This window comes from Mytilus californianus, unplaced genomic scaffold (genome assembly GCF_021869535.1).
Source record: "Mytilus californianus isolate M0D057914Y unplaced genomic scaffold, xbMytCali1.0.p SCAF_8, whole genome shotgun sequence".
NCBI lineage: Eukaryota > Metazoa > Mollusca > Bivalvia > Mytilida > Mytilidae > Mytilus > Mytilus californianus.
The window spans coordinates 41,926,590-41,937,517 of NW_026262734.1; the positions used below are offsets into that span (position 1 = coordinate 41,926,590).

The window sequence follows — 10,928 nt, forward strand, 5'->3', positions numbered from 1 at the left end:
TTCAATTTCTTATATCTCAAAATCAACCATTCATTTTTTTCTGCTATTTTAGTTCTGTTATTTTATATACTTTCAATTTATAAAATTTATTTCAAAAGCTTGTTTTTAACAGAGTAGCGAACATCCTTAAGGCATAATTTTCTTTATATTTGAAGCCCATGTAGAAAAATCATTAGTACAAATTGACAGTCTGAAAACGACTTGAATTACTAGAAAAAGTGTGCTGCAAACATGAAAAACTAGATGTGTGTGACTAACAGTGCCTTAATGTCAGTCAAAAAAATATTGGAAAGCAAAAGAAGAGACTGAAAACATTTCAATGTAAGAACATTATAACGTTCCATTATATACAGTAAAAGAATGTTAAGATTAATTGTGTATTTTAGCATCCGTGAAACCATCATCATATCGAAGCCGGTAACTTATTTTATTCCCCTTATCAAAAGTTGAGTAGGGTAAGAGGGTAAGGGTTGAATACTACACCAAGCTTTATATGATAATATCATTCAAAAAGGTAAAAAGTTTAAGAAATTATTCCAAAATGTTTCTTTCTGGCCTGATATACTTCTTGAATATAACTTTAACTGCCATCCTGAATTCTGGGGACTTGATCAATTGCATGAAAAAGTAACTGTTGTCCACTAATTGCATTAACAATTAAATAAAAGTATGTTTTTGATTTTATACATAGAGCATCTGTCTAATGCAGAGACTTTTCAAATTAAATGTAGTCTCATCAGTCACGTTTAAGACCTGCGTAATCAAAGCTATCATGACATTAGTAGGGTATTGGAACACTGTTCCTATTGTTTTAGAGATTTTCTACAATTCTAATAGTAATTATGTATTTTTTAAGTTACTGAAATAAAAGCGATCATATTATACCAAAAGAGATGTTTCTATGATGAACCGGAGGAATTCACAAATGAAATATGTTTACACCAATAAGATCAGCAAAGACATGTGCGTCTTCATTTTAATAGATTGATTTTCTTTCATTCATTCCAACAATAAAAAGAAAAGTCAAGCAAAAAAGTCTTCTTTTCCAAAGATTTCTTTTTTTTCATATTTATCGTAATCCATTATCTTTAAGGTTTTATCTTCAGGCACATCGATCTTGAATTTTGGGCTATTTTGGTAGATCCTATCATATTTCTGTCGCGACAATTACAGCGGTTTACTCCATCAAGGCATTGAAACCCAGAACCAACTTTATAAACGGTTCCTCCATAGCTGCAAGTTCCTATTTAATGAAATGAATATACATAAAAAACGAATAAATAACGTAATTTAACGAAAGTTAATAGTACTTACAGTCTTAAGACTAGAAAAAAAATAATCATAAAGAAATATCACCATTACAGAAATATCACAATTAACAAGAGGAAAAACATTATTTTATTACTAATACACAACGCTTGAAAATATCAGAGTTAGAATTGCATACGAATGCATAATTTACCACCTATGCTAAATAAATCAAGCATTATCTTCCGTTTTAAGTAATATGTATCGTATATATTTATTTTTAAATTAAAGAAGAGAGAGAGAGAGAAGAAGAAGCAAAGAGGGTAAAACGAAAACAAAAGACTAAAGGACAAACAACCAACGACAAAATATTACACAGAAAAGTAAAACTTGCAAAACATAAACCCAAGGAAAACAGGGGTTGAAATTCAGGTGTACAAGAGGAATAAGCATTCCTCTACTAATGTCACCCATCTTGTTGCTCATGGCAACTAAATATTTCTAGATTTTAGTCAAGACATGAAGCAGATTTTACTTCCTTAACTGTGTCTGTTGTATTTATATATAAAATCAATATAGTATTGTTTCTAAGGACACTTATATAAATTGAAAAACTGGAAGAGTAAAGGATAACTGAGATCTTTTTTTGGTTGAGATTTCAAGAAAATATAAACAGATAATATGATTATCAAGGATTAACTTTTTACTAAGTGTCTTTGAAGTATATTTTTGGGTTCTAAATGATCTATTAATACCTGCTTCCCTCATCAAACAGTTTATATAATGCTGTCTTGATTTTACTCACTACGTTAAATGTTCGGATGACATTATATAATTTGAGAACGAGGTGGAAGTGGACACAGGAGATACATGAAGCTATTAAATACATAACAAAATAAAACCGGAATAGACTGGGTATTTTTTCATCGCTTCAATAACTTTGTCTTGATTTTAAAAGTATGAACTTCCAATTGATGAGATTTTAAGCCTTCTTAACTTGTCCATACTGTAACATTAAATAAATGCATCATGATTTGATTGTTTAATCTTCAATTGGGTCTTGTTACATATATAATTAAACATACAAAACGTGTAATTTTGTTATCTATTATACCGTGCTTAGAAATGTAAGTGCGTTTCATGTACAGATTGTTTTGCATATTCTTTTATGTACCTTTTTTAGACCATTGATTGAGATTATAAATGGGGAAGGTTGGATCTACAAATATGAGAAACCCCTCTGTATGATTATGTACTTATCCTAGGCCAGAAACCTCAACATGGTTGTCTTTTGTTGAAATCATTTTTTTTTATTATTTGAAGAATTGATTGTTGATGGCAGATCATTCATATATTTGTGAACATTTATTTACAACACGTTTCGACTAAGGGTCTTTTGACTTTTTATACAGACACCTGTCGTTCTGAAGAGTGTTTGTTGACCTCTACGTGACTTTTTGGTAATCCTATGTCGTTTGGTTGAAGTCTTTTTGACGTTTGATGCACACTTCTTTTTATTTATATCCATTTTTCAATACAATACAGTTACGATATAGACCACATGTTGGAAATCTGAATTAGAAACTGAGCGATAATATATGGAAGTTTGAACTGACCTTCACAATATAGACATTTATCATTCTCGGGAACTAATGGTTGTTCACATGCAGTTGGAGGACACGTAAATTCCTTACAATACACATATTCCTTTTCTTGTAAACAAAACCGGTCACCATTTGATAGCACAGGTTTGGTTTCCCCAACTGAATACTTTATACAGTCCCCATATGTTTCACTTCCTGAAAAAATACATAAATTAACGAATGTAAGTACAAAAGGGAAGAATGAAATACATAAAAACGCATAACCATACACTATAAGAAACAATGATATAAGACACAGTTGTAGTGTAGTTACCCAGTTCGGTGGATTGTTAGATGATGGTAATTACTGAAAGTCAAAGGGTGTTGAATGATCTAAAATACAAGCAATTTATATTTGAATTGAAATCAAAATATTATAAATTCAAGACTTATCTTACCGCAAAAAAGCCATTATTTCATTGTATTTTAAATTAAAATCCATATAAGTTTTGTGTTTACCAGTATCTTGTTTCTTAAGTAAGGTCCTTTTAGGGAAGATCCATCAAAATCTCCCCTATAAACTATACGTTTACGGTTTAAACAAATAAAAATTCTTCTGATAAGCCACGAACAAATGGTTAAGACACAATAACATTGATGTTTCGTGATAATAAAAAACACATTTTTAAAAAGTAGTTGGCATATAGATAAAACAAGGGAACATTTTGATATTGATGGAAATTCTATGCATAGAAATGTAATGCTGCAAATAAAAACCAAACGAGTGAACAAATAACACATAAATTCTCAATAGCTCGTAGGGCTTAAGTTTATAATCAGTGTCTTTTGGACACTAGTTTCATATGTTTCGTTACATAAATTCTCGGATTAGTAATTTTTAAATTATTGTATTGTAAAGCTGATAACAATATTGAAGGGATTTTATATAATTTTCTACGGGTTCTCATTTTGTATTAATTTAAAAGAAATAGAAAAGACTATTCGGCTCGGCCTACTACGAGCTGTTAAATATAATTAGAAATGTATATTTTGTCATTGCATGTTCAGCAGCTATCATTCAATGATTCAACACTTATAATTAACTTATTCAATATATTATAAGTTAAACGTTGATGCTAGATAGTTGTACATTGTCATTATCAATAAAATATAATTGTTATCTTATTTAATGCATTACTCAAATGTGTGACATCACCGTATAGGTTTGCCTTGAGCGAAATGACGATTATGACTATAAATATGTAGAGCATTCTATTTTACCCATCATGCATCACAGTACCATACATAAACGATAATGGATATAAAAAAAAAAAAATAAAAAGCAACATATTTACCGGAAACTCTTCCCATAATACTGAACATGTATATTACAGCAAGTACATACACAGGAGACACTCTTCTTTGTAACATTTCAAATTTGACCTGAAAAAAAAATCAAGAAATGCTATTAAAAATCCTCATTTATTTTAACAAAATTTATTTTAAGAGGCAAGGAGTGTCATGTCCAAACTGACTGCAAAAATTGCATTCAGAGTACTGAGAGTCAGATATTGTCAAGAGTCATGTGCTGCCATGTCGGAACAGACTGGTCATGGGGAAGTTACAGTCATGTCATGTCTATTTGGGACAATTTCAACCAAATTTGAAGCGCATGGATACTGTTATTATAAAAAGGTTAGCACTGCCATGTCCGTATTGACATAGAACATTTGACTCAAAGCAGGGAGAAAGCTATTTGCTTGCCGTAAATTTGTAGATGGATTAGGTGGAATACAAAATTATCCCCGATTTAGTTTACATTATAATTATGCATGATACATAGCTTAAGAACATTGGTTTTGTCATTTCAAGAGAGAGAGACGAAAGATACCAGAGGGACATTCAAACTCATAAGTCGAAAATAAACTGACTATGCCATGACTAAAATAGAAAAAGACCAATGGACAAACAATAGTACACAAAACACAACATAGAAAACTAAAGACTGAGCAACACGAACCCAACCAAAAACTGGGGGCGATCTCAGGTGCTCCGGAAGGGTAAACCGATCCTGCTCCATATGTGGCAAACATGATGTGTCTCGTGTTAATACAAACCCGGTAATAAGTCTCCTTCTGTAGGTCACATTCGGGAAAAGGGGACAGGATTGTAGTTGCGGCATTCAACATTCTCATAAGTTAAACATGGTTACAAATAAAAGTTACGACATCAAACCTGTCTATAAAATATTTTAAGACATACAAATATAAAATTGGATACACAGCTTATAATATAGAAGATTTGGGAGTTCTAGATTTGCTCCCTTTATATCTCTTCTCTTTTTGTGACAGTTTTACGCTAAAATACATTTGTAACTAGAATCGCGATTCTAGTGGCGTTGCATTTATTGCAGGCATAGGGCGAATTACATTCCAATGTAACGCATTATATTACAATTACTTTGACAAAACTATGCATTTAATCACAATTACAATTACATGCATTTATCAAAGTTATACATTGAATTACAATTGCTTTTGCAAAGTAATGCATTGAATTACACATTACATCAAAAAAAAATTTGTAAATTTCATTATCAAGTGAAAAGAAAAAACAAACATTTTGAAAAACAACATGCAGTATCAAAAGATTCTAGCTTATGCAGTAACTATTCCATGTATTGAATATAAGTATACATGTAAAAAGTCTATTCAATACAACTATTTCATTTTAACATCATAAGGGTTTCGAAGGTTTCATCCTTCATGCACATTCTATGTTTCAAGGTATACATCTCTGTGTTTACTCTAAAACAATTTACAAAGATGAAGTGTAATACTTATTTTAACTAATGTTAACTTTACTTTTATAAATATACATTTTTTTTTTTATTTCAATCAAAATATTTACTGAGAATTTCATTCTTAATTATATAATAAACATAGAGTTTAATCTATGACCAAGTGTCAAAATAGTGAAAAGATTGATTGTAAAACAAACTAATTAGTGTTTTATGGTTATTTAATCATGACAAGGTATTCATTGATCTTTTGACAACAATGGAACGCTTTTACAGTAATTCTTTTCAAATATCAATCTTTTTATGCAGGAAAATGTATGAAATAAAATGAAATAAAAAACAAAAAGAACTCAATCTGATATACAGTGTTGTGTTTATCATTGTAATTTGGTCATTCTAGTATTTATACCATTTTTTTCAAATTCTACCTGGGACAAGGCTTAATCTCCAAATTCCATCTAGTGATTTATGCAAAGTGTGAAAAATAAATAGAAAATAGAAAATCAATATTCAAATGATTATGTTCTAAGTTAATCAAGAAATCTCAAATTCTGCTTTAGTTAAATCGCCAACAATCTGTTAAAGATATATAGTATTTGAAAAAAGTAATGCCATGTGATGCAATGTAATGCATGGAATTACTCAACTTTTAGCTAAAGTAATGCATTGAATTACAATTACATGTAATGCAAAAATTGCTGCATTACACAATACATGCAATTACTTGGAAAAATGTAATGCATTGCCATGCATTACAATTACAAATTTGCATTATCCCATGCCTGATTTATTGGCAGGCAATTTGTTCTTGACAAACATTTAAGCATTGTTAACCGCAAGTTGTCGATAACATAAGGTCAATATAACAAATGTACCACAAATGGTGTGTACAGGTTTAAATTACTCTGCTATCTAATATTGAGGAGTTGTTTCTCAAATGTTTCGATACCACAAACTTAAAGAATGTTTACAATTCCACATTCACCAAAGTCCATAGTCTGTAGAATGTAATTTATATTAATATTTCTATCACTTACACTTGAAAATCTTAATTTAATTAAGCATATTGTTACACAATATAGTATCAGTAAATTGTTTGAATCCAAAGTAATAACTATACAAATAGTCTTGTTTCTTGGTCGGAGATGCTTCTGATATTTACCCTTACATATGTTGATCTGTTAAATGAGATGTTTTGTATGTTATATCTAAGATTTTTTTTTTCGTTTTTAACATGAGATTTCGAATAAGAAGTTATTGAGACAATTGCTCAGTTTGATGGAAAATTAAAATTCATGCAAAAATAAAACACAGAAACCTGCACAGCCTAATAATAATACATTTCACGTTAATTTTACTTGGTTTGGTACATTGCTACCTTGAAAACGCAGTTTTCATATGGGATATAATTTCATGTTTGACTAGACAATAACAACGTGTTACAAAAAGGTATATTCTCGACGCTGAGGTTGACAATTTAGACTTAGAATGTAGGGACTGTGTCAAAACATTGATTATCGATTAAAACCGGCAAAATTTATTTCCTATGCGTGTTGTTGACCAGGTATCCTACACTTAAATTCTTAATTTAGAACATCTTGTTTTTCGTCAAACATATGATTTTCTTTATGATAACATTGCTCCCGAGTATAGAGCGGGAAAGATGTACGGCTGTGTGTATGTGCGCGGAGATTGGGGTAATGGTAATATAGCTTTTCACTTCTAAATTGATAAAATGTTTTATTACAGATTTTGGAAAAGTTTAATCTGTCGCCCCACTTAACCCGTAAATAGCAGTCAGGTTGACTTTTTTTGGAGCTCTCATATTGCTCCATATGCTTTGAAAATATTAAAGCGCCTACGTATGCCCGACACTCCGATAATTGCAATATTTCATTTCTTTTCATCTAATCTTTCTGCCTTGTTTTAGCCTTAAGCTTTTTATTTTTATTTTTCATGAAAATGTTATGGGACTTTAGTCTTTATGTTAGTTTATGCTTCGTGTCGATCTTATGAGTCAAGCCATTTCCAAATGATTTTTACAGTTCCTTCTTCCGTTGTCATGTCACACTACTGCCTAAATGAAGTTTATAGCCTGTAAGTTAGTGATTGACGTGTGTTGGTGTCTATCATATTTGTTTTCTGTAAATTTTTTTGTCACAATCAAGCCTTTAGTTGTGCGTATAAATTGTTTCACATTTTGGCATGTCGGGGCCTTATTTATCTTTTGTTTTTGAACGTTGTACGGTGACCTTTGATTGTTCAAATAGGCTTCATTTGGACAGTTGTCTCATTGACAATCATACCACATCATCTTATTTCATATAAAAAATGAAAATGACAAAATATGGTTTCTTCCACGTTTTGAACGCTAAGATGAGAGCTAAGGATGGAAGAACCGGGTCGAACAGATTAGAGGAAAAGGCCAATAACGAGTGTTGACCAAGAATAAGGGAAATTAAGAAACAAAGAAAAACAGAGGTAAACAAACGAAAATTCTACACTGAGACTAGAGACAAATGAGAAAACTGACCACGTAAAAACTGGAACAGACATTCTCAGAAATTCTATTCAACTGCAATGCACCAAGTTTGAGAACAAAGATCCATTAAAAGCTGGAATCTAAAATATTATCTGCCATGCGACATATTTCACGTGAAACTAGATAAGAAATATAGCAGGTCCTTAAACAAAATATTGATGATAGTAGAGATGATACTTACATATAATCAATTATTTCTTGTTTACCCTATCAACATATGTAGTTAATGGAAACACACATTGCAGATATACTCCCGAGTAGGTATTAAACAGGTTTTATACTCAGTTAGATGATCGACAAGGTATAATAAGGACTCAAGGCCCTCATGAATCAATTAAAGGAGGAGGAAACTTTATGAATATAGTACACAGATTGTGCAAAGTTCGAAAGCCATTAGGGTAAAAACTGTGACGGAGTTTATTATACAAAATGAATACCCTCTATTACCTCTCGCCTGAATGTCAAACTACCCACCCGCAAGCTCATCATGATATAAAATAAATTTGAATTTTGTGCAACCTGTCAAAAAGTTCTGTCCTAAAGTTACCACCTCTTAAAATTAAAAGGTCTGCTTGATTTGAAAATCGTAACATATTCAAAAAAATACCAAGTATACATGTATATATAGTTTAAATTCACGGGTGGGAATGGGATTTGTTTCTCTCATATCGTCCCTTCTATTTTTACATGAAGATACATTTCCTTACTGCAATCTTTACTGCAATCCAATTGCACCCTCTCAGTGTTCAAAATGAAAGAAATATTATGAAATTTATAATATGTATCCTTACGAAATTAATGTCATGGAATCATCTTTCCATGAGGAATATTTATAACGAAATTATCTATAATAATTTTTCCAAGGGGACGTCTGGTCTGTTATAACAACTATATAATGACACCAAGATTCAATTCAACAAATGAAATGAAAAATATCTTTGCTAAAATAAGACCAATAACTTTGCTATTTTACACGCAAAAACACACATTTAATATGTACACTCACTTAATGAAACACTTTGTTTTATGTTAACGTATTTAATTGAACATTTCAAGGCAAGCTGAAATCATAGAAGTGAAATATACTTTATTACATGCAGAATCTTTTGATTATTTAAACCATTAATGTTACTTTTGGGATGTGACAATACCGCGCTACTTATGTCATGTTAAAGGGCATAATAATTAATTGACTCAAATTAGGAGTAGAAAATATTTACCAAAGTTTCTGAATGATTTCTGATATAAGATTTCACTAAATGTAAAATAAATCAACTATATACTTGAAATATTAAAGGAGAATCAGCTGTATCATTCCGGTCCACCGATATAACCAAAACTCTAATACTATATTTATAAAATACTAAAACGTATATATAAATAAAAATAATTCCAAAAGAAACAAATAACAACTCATGAGTTCTCTACAATGTATCAACATTTTTGACGAATTTAAGACCAGATACCACCTTATTATCAATCGAAATGATCTCCGAAAACACGTGCAATCGGATCTTTTAAGGTCTGCGTGATGTCTTGTTGTAGGTTAAAAATAGATTTAAATTATCGTTTTACATGTACAAGAATGATTTTTGTAGGCTGGATCAGTCACCATAATGGTTATTCACTTATTCCACTTTTCAATGTTTTTCTTTTAAATGAATAAACCACATAATTGACACATGCGCACAATCTGCACTTAAAGTCAATTTATAAGATTCCATGAATACGGATTCAAATGAGTTGAATTATTGACTTGCAAGCCAATAATATATCATTTATATTTTTCAAGCTTATTTTGACAAAATTGAACCAAATTGACTGCATATAGCGGGTTATTATTTCTATAATCCGCTTGATAAAAAGTAAAATAACAAAAATACCGAACTCCAATAAAATTCAAAACTGATAGATATTTGAAGAAAACAAATCTTATTTTAATCTGTTTGTTTCATTCGTATTCAATGTCCCTTTAATGAACTATTAAAATGTATGTACTTACCTGGAAATAGACAGGCGATAAAACTGATGTAGTTTATTCATTGAAGGTTACTTTGCAAATGACTACAAATGCGACAAAATATGCCAAAGTCATGTAACTTTTATTCTTGGTGAGGTACAATACAGGTTTATTACTTGATTTGACAAAGATCAAAATAATTGAGACCCTTTAACAATCCTCAAGCCATTTGTGATCACAAAAATCTGTCGCATGGTTTTTACGTTGCATAAGCGCTTATTAAAATGACTGAGGGTTAATCTTGTTACGTAAGAAAAGCTTGAGAACTAAGTTTAGCTGTGAATATCTTTTATTTATCAAAAGTATTATTCTAAAACAAATTTCCGTCTTTGTAAACATACATTGACATATAATAGTTATTTACAACATAAAAAGATTTGCATACAAAAATCTTTATATTTTATTAAATATGTTTTAAATCGATTTGTCATTAAATTATTAAATTTATCCTTTGCCCATAAGTTTATTTGTAAATTGTATAAGTTAGATGAAAAGAAGTGACGCAAAAAGTTACCCTTTAAACGTTGATCTGTCGTAGACATATAGGATGATAGCAGTTCATCATGATTAGCTAGGGATGTGGCTTATTTATAACTGTTTCTTGATAAAAGTGTTCATATGGCGTACAAAGCGATTGACATCTTTAACTGTAGTAGTTCCAAGTACAACTTAAGCTTTGTATCTTTGATTCAATATGTAGATTATCTCTTGTAACAAGTTGGTGAATGGTATTAA

At 30.5% G+C, this 10,928-nt stretch overlaps 1 protein-coding gene across 1 annotated transcript in view; it reads right to left on the bottom strand.

Annotated features, from left to right (window-relative positions):
• The window catches only part of LOC127710470 (kielin/chordin-like protein), a 52,175-nt gene extending 41,987 nt beyond the window's left edge, over positions 1-10,188 (bottom strand). Inside the window, exon 1 of the mRNA XM_052216344.1 lies at positions 10,176-10,188. The gene's annotated coding sequence lies outside the window, so the exon portion shown is untranslated. The remainder of the gene's footprint in view (positions 1-10,175) is intronic.
• Positions 10,189-10,928: the final 740 nt, after the last annotated feature.